We start from the raw sequence: 13818 nt of genomic DNA, 5'->3' as shown, positions 1-13818 counted from the left end.
GAGGAGGTGGGTAAACGTGCTCTGACAGCCATATAGGGGAGGAGGTGGGTAAACGTGCTCTGACAGCCATGTCGGGAGGAGGTGGGTAAACGTGCTCTGACAGCCATGTGGAGGAGGTGGGTAAACGTGCTCTGACAGCCATGTAGAGGAGGAGGTGGGTAAACATGCTCTGACAGCCATGTCGGGGAGGAGGTGGGTAAACGTGCTCTGACAGCCATGTGTGTGTGTGTACGGCCATGTCGGGGAGGAGGTGGGTAAACATGCTCTGACAGCCATGTCGGGGAGGAGGTGGGTAAACGTGCTCTGACAGCCATGTGTGTGTGTGTGGGTCGGGGAGGAGGTGGGTAAACGTGCTCTGACAGCCATGTGTGTGTGTGTACAGCCATGTCGGGAGGTGGGTAAACGTGCTCTGACAGCCATGTGTGTGTGTGTACAGCCATGTCGGGGAGGAGGTGGGTAAACGTGCTCTGACAGCCATGTGTGTGTGTACAGCCATGTCGGGGAGGAGGTGGGTAAACGTGCTCTGACAGCCATGTAGGGGAGGAGGTGGGTAAACGTGCTCTGACAGCCATGTCGGGGAGGAGGTGGGTAAACGTGCTCTGACAGCCATGTGTGTGTGTGTACAGCCATGTAGGGGAGGAGGTGGGTAAACGTGCTCTGACAGCCATGTCGGGGAGGAGGTGGGTAAACGTGCTCTGACAGCCATGTCGGGGAGGAGGTGGGTAAACGTGCTCTGACAGCCATGTGTGTGTGTGTACGGCCATGTCGGGGAGGAGGTGGGTAAACGTGCTCTGACAGCCATGTGTGTGTGTGTATGGCCATGTCGGGGAGGAGGTGGGTAAACGGGCTCTGACAGCCATGTCGGGGAGGAGGTGGATAAACGTGCTCTGACAGCCATGTGTGTGTGTGTATGGCCATGTCGGGGAGGAGGTGGGTAAACGGGCTCTGACAGCCATGTCGGGGAGGAGGTGGATAAACGTGCTCTGACAGCCATGTGTGTGTGTGTGTACAGCCATGTCGGGGAGGAGGTGGGTAAACGTGCTCTGACAGCCGTGTGTGTGTGTACGGCCATGTCGGGGAGGAGGTGGGTAAACGTGCTCTGACAGCCATGTCGGGGAGGAGGTGGCTAAACGTGCTCTGACAGCCATGTGTGTGTGTGTACGGCCATGTCGGGTAGGAGGTGGGTAAACGTGCTCTGACAGCCATGTCGTGTGGAGGTGGGAGTAAACGTGCTCTGACAGCCATGTCGGGAGGAGGTGGGTAAACGTGCTCTGACAGCCATGTCGGGAGGAGGTGGGTAAACGTGCTCTGACAGCCATGTGTGTGTGTGTACAGCCATGTCGGGAGGAGGTGGGAAAACGTGCTCTGACAGCCATGTGTGTGTGTGTATGGCCATGGAGCAGGAGGTGAGGAGGTGCTCTGACAGCCATGTGTGTGACAGCCATGTCGGGGAGGAGGTGGGTAAACGTGCTCTGACAGCCATGTCGGGGAGGAGGTGGGTAAACGTGATCTGACAGCCATGTCGGGGAGGAGGTGGGTAAACGTGCTCTGACAGCCATGTCGGGGAGGAGGTGGGTAAACGTGCTCTGACAGCCATGTGTGTGTGTGTACGGCCATGTCGGGGAGGAGGTGGGTAAACGTGCTCTGACAGCCATGTGTGTGTGTGCGGCCATGTCGGGGAGGAGGTGGGTAAACGTGCTCTGACAGCCATGTCGGGGAGGAGGTGGGTAAACGTGCTCTGACAGCCATGTCGGGGAGGAGGTGGGTAAACGTGCTCTGACAGCCATGTGTGTGTGTGTACGGCCATGTCGGGTAGGAGGTGGGTAAACGTGCTCTGACAGCCATGTGTGTGTGTGTACGGCCATGTCGGGGAGGAGGTGGGTAAACGTGCTCTGACAGCCATGTCGGGGAGGAGGTGGGTAAACGTGCTCTGACAGCCATGTCGGGGAGGAGGTGGGTAAACGTGCTCTGACAGCCATGTAGGGGAGGGTGGGTAGGTGTGTGCTCTGACAGCCATGTCGGGGAGGAGGTGGGTAAACGTGCTCTGACAGCCATGTCGGGAGGAGGTGGGTAAACGTGCTCTGACAGCCATGTGTGTGTGTGTACGGCCATGTCGGGAGGAGGTGGGAAAACGTTCTCTGACAGCCATGTGTGTGTGTGTATGGCCATGTCGAGCAGGAGGTGGGTAAACGTGCTCTGACAGCCATGTGTGTGTGTGTGTACAGCCATGTCGGGGAGGAGGTGGGTAAACGTACTCTGACAGCCATGTGTGTGTGTGTACAGCCATGTCGGGGAGGAGGTGGGTAAACGTGCTCTGACAGCCATGTGTGTGTGTGTGTACAGCCATGTCGGGAGGAGGTGGGTAAACGTGCTCTGACAGCCATGTGTGTGTGTGTACAGCCATGTCGGGGAGGTGGGTAAACGTACTCTGACAGCCATGTGTGTGTGTGTACAGCCATGTCGGGGGTGGTTAAACGTGCTCCGACAGCCATGTCGGGGAGGAGGTGGGTAAACGTGCTCTGACAGCCATGTCGGAGAGGAGGTGGGTAAACGTGCTCTGACAGCCATGTGTGTGTGTGTACGGCCATGTTGGGAGGAGGTGGGTAAACGTGCTCTGACAGCCATGTCGGGAGGAGGTGGGTAAACGTGATCTGACAGCCATGTGTGTGTGTGTACGGCCATGTCGGGAGGAGGTGGGTAAATGTGCTCTGACAGCCATGTCGGGGAGGAGGTGGGTAAACGTGCTCTGACAGCCATGTGTGTGTGTACAGCCATGTCGGGAGGAGGTGGGTAAACGTGCTCTGACAGCCATGTCGGGGAGGAGGTGGATAAACGTGCTCTGACAGCCATGTGTGTGTGTGTGTACAGCCATGTCGGGGAGGAGGTGGGTAAACGTGCTCTGACAGCCATGTGTGTGTGTGTGTACAGCCATGTCGGGGAGGAGGTGGGTAAACGTGCTCTGACAGCCATGTGTGTGTGTGTATGGCCATGTCGGGGGGAGGTGGGTAAACGGGCTCTGACAGCCATGTCGGGGAGGAGGTGGATAAACGTGCTCTGACAGCCATGTGTGTGTGTGTGTACAGCCATGTCGGGGAGGAGGTGGGTAAACGTGCTCTGACAGCCATGTCGGGGAGGAGGTGGCTAAACGTGCTCTGACAGCCATATAGGGGAGGAGGTGGGTAAACGTGCTCTGACAGCCATGTCGGGGAGGAGGTGGGTAAACGTGCTCTGACAGCCATGTGTGTGTGTGTACAGCCATGTCGGGGAGGAGGTGGGAAAACGTGCTCTAACAGCCATGTGTGTGTGTGTATGGCCATGTCGAGCAGGAGGTGAGTAAACGTGCTCTGACAGCCATGTGTGTGTGTGTGTACAGCCATGTCGGGGAGGAGGTGGGTAAACGTGCTCTGACAGCCATGTCGGGGAGGAGGTGGGTAAACGTGATCTGACAGCCATGTAGGGGAGGAGGTGGGTAAACATGCTCTGACAGCCATGTCGGGGAGGAGGTGGGTAAACGTGCTCTGACAGCCATGTGTGTGTGTGTGGATACGGCCATGTCGGGGAGGAGGTGGGTAACGTGCTCTGACAGCCATGTCGGGGAGGAGGTGGATAAACGTGCTCTGACAGCCATGTGTGTGTGTGTGTACAGCCATGTCGGGGAGGAGGTGGGTAAACGTGCTCTGACAGCCATGTGTGTGTGTACGGCCATGTCGGGAGGAGGTGGGTAAACGTGCTCTGACAGCCATGTCGGGGAGGAGGTGGGTAAACGTGCTCTGACAGCCATGTCGGGGGAGGAGGTGGGTAAACGTGCTCTGACAGCAATGTGTGTGTGTGTCGGCCATGTCGGGTAGGAGGTGGGTAAACGTGCTCTGACAGCCATGTGTGTGTGTGTACGGCCATGTCGGGAGGAGGTGGGTAAACGTGCTCTGACAGCCATGTCGGGAGGAGGTGGGTAAACGTGCTCTGACAGCCATGTCGGGGAGGAGGTGGGTAAACGTGCTCTGACAGCCATGTCGGGGAGGAGGTGGGTAAACGTGCTCTGACAGCCATGTAGGGGAGGAGGTGGGTAAACGTGCTCTGACAGCCATGTCGGGGAGGAGGTGGGTAAACGTGCTCTGACAGCCATGTCGGGGAGGAGGTGGGTAAACGTGCTCTGACAGCCATGTCGGGGAGGAGGTGGGTAAACGTGCTCTGACAGCCATGTGTGTGTGTGTACGGCCATGTCGGGGAGGAGGTGGGAAAACGTTCTCTGACAGCCATGTGTGTGTGTGTACGGCCATGTCGAGCAGGAGGTGGGTAAACGTGCTCTGACAGCCATGTGTGTGTGTGTGTACAGCCATGTCGGGGAGGAGGTGGGTAAACGTACTCTGACAGCCATGTGTGTGTGTGTACAGCCATGTCGGGGAGGAGGTGGGTAAACGTGCTCTGACAGCCATGTGTGTGTGTGTGTACAGCCATGTCGGGGAGGAGGTGGGTAAACGTACTCTGACAGCCATGTGTGTGTGTGTACAGCCATGTCGGGGAGGAGGTGGGTAAACGTACTCTGACAGCCATGTGTGTGTGTGTACAGCCATGTCGGGGAGGAGGTGGTTAAACGTGCTCCGACAGCCATGTCGGGGAGGAGGTGGGTAAACGTGCTCTGACAGCCATGTCGGAGAGGAGGTGGGTAAACGTGCTCTGACAGCCATGTCGGGGAGGAGGTGGGTAAACGTGCTCTGACAGCCATGTGTGTGTGTGTACGGCCATGTTGGGGAGGAGGTGGGTAAACGTGCTCTGACAGCCATGTCGGGGAGGAGGTGGGTAAACGTGATCTGACAGCCATGTGTGTGTGTGTACGGCCATGTCGGGGGAGGTGGGTAAATGTGCTCTGACAGCCATCTGGGTAAATGTGCTCTGACAGCCATGTCGGGAGGAGGTGGGTAAACGTGCTCTGACAGCCATGTGTGTGTGTGTACAGCCATGTCGGGGAGGAGGTGGGTAAACGTGCTCTGACAGCCATGTCCAGGTGGGAAAACGTGCTCTGACAGCCATGTGGTGTGTGTAGGCCATGGAGCAGGAGGTGGGTAAACGTGCTCTGACAGCCATGTGTGTGTGTGTGTACAGCCATGTCGGGAGGAGGTGGGTAAACGTGCTCTGACAGCCATGTGTGTGTGTGTACAGCCATGTCGGGAGGAGGTGGGTAAACGTGCTCTGACAGCCATGTGTGTGTGTGTACAGCCATGTCGGGGAGGAGGTGGGTAAACGTGCTCTGACAGCCATGTGTGTGTGTGTACAGCCATGTCGGGGGAGGTGGGTAAACGTACTCTGACAGCCATGTGTGTGTGTGTACAGCCATGTCGGGGAGGAGGTGGTTAAACGTGCTCCGACAGCCATGTCGGGGAGGAGGTGGGTAAACGTGCTCTGACAGCCATGTCGGAGAGGAGGTGGGTAAACGTGCTCTGACAGCCATGTGTGTGTGTGTACGGCCATGTTGGGGAGGAGGTGGGTAAACGTGCTCTGACAGCCATGTCGGGGAGGAGGTGGGTAAACGTGATCTGACAGCCATGTGTGTGTGTGTACGGCCATGTCGGGGAGGAGGTGGGTAAATGTGCTCTGACAGCCATGTCGGGGAGGAGGTGGGTAAACGTGCTCTGACAGCCATGTGTGTGTGTGTACAGCCATGTCGGGGAGGAGGTGGGTAAACGTGCTCTGACAGCCATGTCGGGGAGGAGGTGGATAAACGTGCTCTGACAGCCATGTGTGTGTGTGTGTACAGCCATGTCGGGAGGAGGTGGGTAAACGTGCTCTGACAGCCATGTGTGTGTGTGTGTACAGCCATGTCGGGGAGGAGGTGGGTAAACGTGCTCTGACAGCCATGTGTGTGTGTGTATGGCCATGTCGGGGAGGAGGTGGGTAAACGGGCTCTGACAGCCATGTCGGGGAGGAGGTGGATAAACGTGCTCTGACAGCCATGTGTGTGTGTGTGTACAGCCATGTCGGGAGGAGGTGGGTAAACGTGCTCTGACAGCCATGTCGGGAGGAGGTGGCTAAACGTGCTCTGACAGCCATATCGGGGAGGAGGTGGGTAAACGTGCTCTGACAGCCATATAGGGGAGGAGGTGGGTAAACGTGCTCTGACAGCCATGTGTGTGTGTGTACAGCCATGTCGGGGAGGAGGTGGGAAAACGTGCTCTGACAGCCATGTGTGTGTGTGTATGGCCATGTCGAGCAGGAGGTGAGTAAACGTGCTCTGACAGCCATGTGTGTGTGTGTGTACAGCCATGTCGGGGAGGAGGTGGGTAAACGTGCTCTGACAGCCATGTCGGGGAGGAGGTGGGTAAACGTGATCTGACAGCCATGTCGGGGAGGAGGTGGGTAAACGTGCTCTGACAGCCATGTCGGGGAGGAGGTGGGTAAACGTGCTCTGACAGCCATGTGTGTGTGTGTACGGCCATGTCGGGGAGGAGGTGGGTAAACGTGCTCTGACAGCCATGTCGGGGAGGAGGTGGATAAACGTGCTCTGACAGCCATGTGTGTGTGTGTGTACAGCCATGTCGGGGAGGAGGTGGGTAAACGTGCTCTGACAGCCATGTGTGTGTGTACGGCCATGTCGGGGAGGAGGTGGGTAAACGTGCTCTGACAGCCATGTCGGGGAGGAGGTGGGTAAACGTGCTCTGACAGCCATGTCGGGGAGGAGGTGGGTAAACGTGCTCTGACAGCAATGTGTGTGTGTGTACGGCCATGTCGGGTAGGAGGTGGGTAAACGTGCTCTGACAGCCATGTGTGTGTGTGTACGGCCATGTCGGGGAGGAGGTGGGTAAACGTGCTCTGACAGCCATGTCGGGGAGGAGGTGGGTAAACGTGCTCTGACAGCCATGTCGGGGAGGAGGTGGGTAAACGTGCTCTGACAGCCATGTCGGGGAGGAGGTGGGTAAACGTGCTCTGACAGCCATGTAGGGGAGGAGGTGGGTAAACGTGCTCTGACAGCCATGTCGGGGAGGAGGTGGGTAAACGTGCTCTGACAGCCATGTCGGGGAGGAGGTGGGTAAACGTGCTCTGACAGCCATGTCGGGGAGGAGGTGGGTAAACGTGCTCTGACAGCCATGTGTGTGTGTGTACGGCCATGTCGGGGAGGAGGTGGGAAAACGTTCTCTGACAGCCATGTGTGTGTGTGTGTACGGCCATGTCGAGCAGGAGGTGGGTAAACGTGCTCTGACAGCCATATGTGTGTGTGTGTACAGCCATGTCGGGGAGGAGGTGGGTAAACGTGCTCTGACAGCCATGTGTGTGTGTGTACAGCCATGTCGGGGAGGAGGTGGGTAAACGTGCTCTGACAGCCATGTGTGTGTGTGTGTACAGCCATGTCGGGGAGGAGGTGGGTAAACGTACTCTGACAGCCATGTGTGTGTGTGTACAGCCATGTCGGGAGGAGGTGGGTAAACGTGCTCTGACAGCCATGTGTGTGTGTGTACAGCCATGTCGGGGAGGAGGTGGTTAAACGTGCTCCGACAGCCATGTCGGGGAGGAGGTGGGTAAACGTGCTCTGACAGCCATGTCGGAGAGGAGGTGGGTAAACGTGCTCTGACAGCCATGTCGGGGAGGAGGTGGGTAAACGTGCTCTGACAGCCATGTGTGTGTGTGTACGGCCATGTTGGGGAGGAGGTGGGTAAACGTGCTCTGACAGCCATGTCGGGGAGGAGGTGGGTAAACGTGATCTGACAGCCATGTGTGTGTGTGTACGGCCATGTCGGGGAGGAGGTGGGTAAATGTGCTCTGACAGCCATGTCGGGGAGGAGGTGGGTAAATGTGCTCTGACAGCCATGTCGGGGAGGAGGTGGGTAAACGTGCTCTGACAGCCATGTGTGTGTGTGTACAGCCATGTCGGGGAGGAGGTGGGTAAACGTGCTCTGACAGCCATGTCGGGGAGGAGGTGGATAAACGTGCTCTGACAGCCATGTGTGTGTGTGTGTACAGCCATGTCGGGGAGGAGGTGGGTAAACGTGCTCTGACAGCCATGTGTGTGTGTGTGTACAGCCATGTCGGGGAGGAGGTGGGTAAACGTGCTCTGACAGCCATGTGTGTGTGTACGGCCATGTCGGGGAGGAGGTGGGTAAACGTGCTCTGACAGCCATGTCGGGGAGGAGGTGGGTAAACGTGCTCTGACAGCCATGTGTGTGTGTGTACGGCCATGTCGGGTAGGAGGTGGGTAAACGTGCTCTGACAGCCATGTGTGTGTGTGTACGGCCATGTCGGGGAGGAGGTGGGTAAACATGCTCTGACAGCCATGTCGGGGAGGAGGTGGGTAAACGTGCTCTGACAGCCATGTCGGGGAGAAAGTGGGTAAACGTGCTCTGACAGCCATGTAGGGGAGGAGGTGGGTAAACGTGCTCTGACAGCCATGTCGGGGAGGAGGTGGGTAAACGTGCTCTGACAGCCATGTGTGTGTGTGTATAGCCATGTCGGGAGGAGGTGGGTAAACGTGCTCAGACAGCCATGTCGGGGAGGAGGTGGGTAAACGTGCTCTGACAGCCATGTAGGGGAGGAGGTGTGTAAACGTGCTCTGACAGCCATGTCGGGGAGGAGGTGGGTAAACGTGCTCTGACAGCCATGTAGGGGAGGAGGTGGGTAAACGTGCTCTGACAGCCATGTCGGGGAGGAGGTGGGTAAACGTGCTCTGACAGCCATGTGTGTGTGTGTACAGCCATGTCGGGGAGGAGGTGGGTAAACGTGCTCTGACAGCCATGTCGGGGAGGAGGTGGGTAAACGTGCTCTGACAGCCATGTGTGTGTGTGTACGGCCATGTCGAGCAGGAGGTGGGTAAACGTGCTCTGACAGCCATGTGTGTGTGTGTGTACAGCCATGTCGGGAGGAGGTGGGTAAACGTGCTCTGACAGCCATGTGTGTGTGTGTACAGCCATGTCGGGGAGGAGGTGGGTAAACGTGCTCTGACAGCCATGTGTGTGTGTGTACGGCCATGTCGGGTAGGAGGTGGGTAAACGTGCTCTGACAGCCATGTGTGTGTGTGTACAGCCATGTCGGGAGGAGGTGGGTAAACGTGCTCTGACAGCCATGTCGGGGAGGAGGTGGGTAAACGTGCTCTGACAGCCATGTGTGTGTGTGTACGGCCATGTCGGGGAGGAGGTGGGTAAACGTGCTCTGACAGCCATGTCGGGGAGGAGGTGGGTAAACGTGCTCTGACAGCCATGTGTGTGTGTGTGTACAGCCATGTCGGGGAGGAGGTGGGTAAACGTGCTCTGACAGCCATGTGTGTGTGTGTACAGCCATGTCGGGGAGGAGGTGGGTAAACGTGCTCTGACAGCCATGTGTGTGTGTGTACGGCCATGTCGGGGAGGAGGTGGGTAAACGTGCTCTGACAGCCATGTGTGTGTGTGTACAGCCATGTCGGGGAGGAGGTGGGTAAACGTGCTCTGACAGCCATGTGTGTGTGTGTACGGCCATGTCGGGGAGGAGGTGGGTAAACGTGCTCTGACAGCCATGTGTGTGTGTGTACAGCCATGTCGGGGAGGAGGTGGGTAAACGTGCTCTGACAGCCATGTCGGGGAGGAGGTGGGTAAACGTGCTCTGACAGCCATGTCGGGGAGGAGGTGGGTAAACGTGCTCTGACAGCCATGTCGGGGAGGAGGTGGGTAAACGTGCTCTGACAGCCATGTGTGTGTGTGTACAGCCATGTCGGGGAGGAGGTGGGTAAACGTGCTCTGACAGCCATGTCGGGAGGAGGTGGATAAACGTGCTCTGACAGCCATGTGTGTGTGTGTGTACAGCCATGTCGGGAGGAGGTGGGTAAACGTGCTCTGACAGCCATGTGTGTGTGTGTGTACAGCCATGTCGGGAGGAGGTGGGTAAACGTGCTCTGACAGCCATGTGTGTGTGTGTACGGCCATGTCGGGAGGAGGTGGGTAAACGTGCTCTGACAGCCATGTCGGGGAGGAGGTGGGTAAACGTGCTCTGACAGCCATGTGTGTGTGTGTGTACGGCCATGTCGGGTAGGAGGTGGGTAAACGTGCTCTGACAGCCATGTGTGTGTGTGTACATGTGTCGGGGAGGAGGTGGGTAAACATGCTCTGACAGCCATGTCGGGGAGGAGGTGGGTAAACGTGCTCTGACAGCCATGTCGGGGAGAAAGTGGGTAAACGTGCTCTGACAGCCATGTAGGGGAGGAGGTGGGTAAACGTGCTCTGACAGCCATGTCGGGGAGGAGGTGGGTAAACGTGCTCTGACAGCCATGTGTGTGTGTGTATAGCCATGTCGGGGAGGAGGTGGGTAAACGTGCTCAGACAGCCATGTCGGGGAGGAGGTGGGTAAACGTGCTCTGACAGCCATGTAGGGGAGGAGGTGTGTAAACGTGCTCTGACAGCCATGTCGGGGAGGAGGTGGGTAAACGTGCTCTGACAGCCATGTAGGGGAGGAGGTGGGTAAACGTGCTCTGACAGCCATGTCGGGGAGGAGGTGGGTAAACGTGCTCTGACAGCCATGTGTGTGTGTGTACAGCCATGTCGGGGAGGAGGTGGGTAAACGTGCTCTGACAGCCATGTCGGGGAGGAGGTGGGTAAACGTGCTCTGACAGCCATGTGTGTGTGTGTACGGCCATGTCGGAGGGAGGTGGGTAAACGTGCTCTGACAGCCATGTGTGTGTGTGTGTACAGCCATGTAGGGGAGGAGGTGGGTAAACGTGCTCTGACAGCCATGTGTGTGTGTGTACAGCCATGTCGGGAGGAGGTGGGTAAACGTGCTCTGACAGCCATGTGTGTGTGTGTACGGCCATGTCGGGGAGGAGGTGGGTAAACGTGCTCTGACAGCCATGTGTGTGTGTGTACAGCCATGTCGGGGGAGGTGGGTAAACGTGCTCTGACAGCCATGTCGGGGAGGAGGTGGGTAAACGTGCTCTGACAGCCATGTGTGTGTGTGTGTCGGGGAGGAGGTGGGTAAACGTGCTCTGACAGCCATGTCGGGAGGAGGTGGGTAAACGTGCTCTGACAGCCATGTGTGTGTGTGTACAGCCATGTCGGGGAGGAGGTGGGTAAACGTGCTCTGACAGCCATGTGTGTGTGTGTACAGCCATGTCGGGAGGAGGTGGGTAAACGTGCTCTGACAGCCATGTGTGTGTGTGTGTACGGCCATGTCGGGGAGGAGGTGGGTAAACGTGCTCTGACAGCCATGTGTGTGTGTGTACAGCCATGTCGGGGAGGAGGTGGGTAAACGTGCTCTGACAGCCATGTGTGTGTGTGGCCATGTCGGGTAGGAGGTGGGTAAACGTGCTCTGACAGCCATGTGTGTGTGTGTACAGCCATGTCGGGGAGGAGGTGGGTAAACGTGCTCTGACAGCCATGTCGGGAGGAGGTGGTAAACGTGCTCTGACAGCCATGTGTGTGTGTGTACGGCCATGTCGGGGAGGAGGTGGTTGCGTGCCTGACAGCCATGTCGGGGAGGAGGTGGTTAAACGTGCTCTGACAGCCATGTCGGAGAGGAGGTGGGTAAACGTGCTCTGACAGCCATGTATGTGTGTGTACGGCCATGTCGGGGAGGAGGTGGGTAAACGTGCTCTGACAGCCATGTCGGGGAGGAGGTGGGTAAACGTGATCTGACAGCCATGTGTGTGTGTGTACGGCCATGTCGGGGAGGAGATGGGTAAACGTCCTCTGACAGCCATGTCGGAGAGGAGGTGGGTAAACGTGCTCTGACAGCCATGTATGTGTGTGTACGGCCATGTCGGGGAGGAGGTGGGTAAACGTGCTCTGACAGCCATGTCGGGGAGGAGGTGGGTAAACGTGCTCTGACAGCCCTGTCGGGGAGGAGGTGGGTAAACGTGCTCTGACAGCCATGTGTGTGTGTGTACGGCCATGTCGGGGAGGAGGTGGGTAAATGTGCTCTGACAGCCATGTGTGTGTGTGTACGGCCATGTCGGGGAGGAGGTGGGTAAATGTGCTCTGACAGCCATGTGTGTGTGTGTACAGCCATGTCGGGGAGGAGGTGGGTAAACGTGCTCTGACAGCCATGTGTGTGTGTGTACGGCCATGTCGGGGAGGAGGTGGGTAAACGTGCTCTGACAGCCATGTGTGTGTGTGTACAGCCATGTCGGGGGAGGAGGTGGGTAAACGTGCTCTGACAGCCATGTCGGGGAGGAGGTGGGTAAACGTGCTCTGACAGCCATGTCGGAGAGGAGGTGGGTAAACGTGCTCTGACAGCCATGTGTGTGTGTGTACGGCCATGTCGGGGAGGAGGTGGGTAAACGTGCTCTGACAGCCATGTCGGGGAGGAGGTGGGTAAACGTGATCTGACAGCCATGTCGGGGAGGAGGTGGGTAAACGTGCTCTGACAGCCATGTCGGGGAGGAGGTGGGTAAACGTGCTCTGACAGCCATGTCGGGGAGGAGGTGGGTAAACGTGATCTGACAGCCATGTGTGTGTGTGTACGGCCATGTCGGGGAGGAGGTGGGTAAATGTGCTCTGACAGCCATGTGTGTGTGTGTACAGCCATGTCGGGGAGGAGGTGGGTAAACGTGCTCTGACAGCCATGTGTGTGTGTGTACGGCCATGTCGGGGAGGAGGTGGGTAAACGTGCTCTGACAGCCGTGTGTGTGTGTGTACGGTCATGTCGGGGAGGAGGTGGGTAAACGTGCTCTGACAGCCGTGTGTGTGTGTACGGTCATGTCGGGGAGGAGGTGGGTAAACGTGCTCTGACAGCCATGTCGGGGAGGAGGTGGGTAAACGTGCTCTGACAGCCGTGTGTGTGTGTGTACGGCCATGTCGGGGAGGAGGTGGGTAAACGTGTTCTGACAGCCATGTGTGTGTGTGTACAGCCATGTGTGTGTGTGTACAGCCATGTCGGGGAGGAGGTGGGTAAACGTGCTCTGACAGCCATGTGTGTGTGTGTACAGCCATGTGTGTGTGTGTACAGCCATGTCGGGGAGGAGGTGGGTAAACGTGCTCTGACAGCAATGTCGGGAGGAGGTGGGTAAACGTGCTCTGACAGCCATGTGTGTGTGTGTACGGCCATGTCGGGGAGGAGGTGGGTAAACGTGCTCTGACTGACAGCCATGTCGGGAGGAGGTGGGTAAACGTGCTCTGACAGCCATGTGGGAGGAGGTGGGTAAACGTGCTCTGACAGCCATGTCGGGGAGGAGGTGGGTAAACGTGCTCTGACAGCCATGTGTGTGTGTGTACAGCCATGTCGGGGAGGAGGTGGGTAAACGTGCTCTGACAGCCATGTCGGGGAGGAGGTGGGTAAACGTGCTCTGACAGCCATGTGTGTGTGTGTACAGCCATGTCGGGGAGGAGGTGGGTAAACGTGCTCTGACAGCCATGTCGGGGAGGAGGTGGGTAAACGTGCTCTGACAGCCATGTCGGGGAGGAGGTGGGTAAACGTGCTCTGACAGCCATGTGTGTGTGTGTACAGCCATGTCGGGGAGGAGGTGGGTAAACGTGCTCTGACAGCCATGTCGGGGAGGAGGTGGGTAAACGTGCTCTGACAGCCATGTCGGGGAGGAGGTGGGTAAACGTGCTCTGACAGCCATGTGTGTGTGTGTACGGCCATGTCGGGGAGGAGGTGGGTAAACGTGCTCTGACAGCCATGTGTGTGTGTGTGTGTACGGCCATGTCGGGGAGGAGGTGGGTAAACGTGCTCTGACAGCCATGTCGGGGAGGAGGTGGGTAAACGTGCTCTGACAGCCATGTGTGTGTGTGTGTGTACGGCCATGTCGGGGAGGAGGTGGGTAAACGTGCTCTGACAGCCATGTCGGGGAGGAGGTGGGTAAACGTGCTCTGACAGCCATGTGTGTGTGTGTACAGCCATGTCGGGGGAGGAGGTGGTTAAACGTGCTCTGAC

This window comes from Oncorhynchus keta, chromosome 35, assembly GCF_023373465.1.
Source record: "Oncorhynchus keta strain PuntledgeMale-10-30-2019 chromosome 35, Oket_V2, whole genome shotgun sequence".
NCBI lineage: Eukaryota > Metazoa > Chordata > Actinopteri > Salmoniformes > Salmonidae > Oncorhynchus > Oncorhynchus keta.
This window is presented reverse-complemented; position numbering follows the sequence as displayed.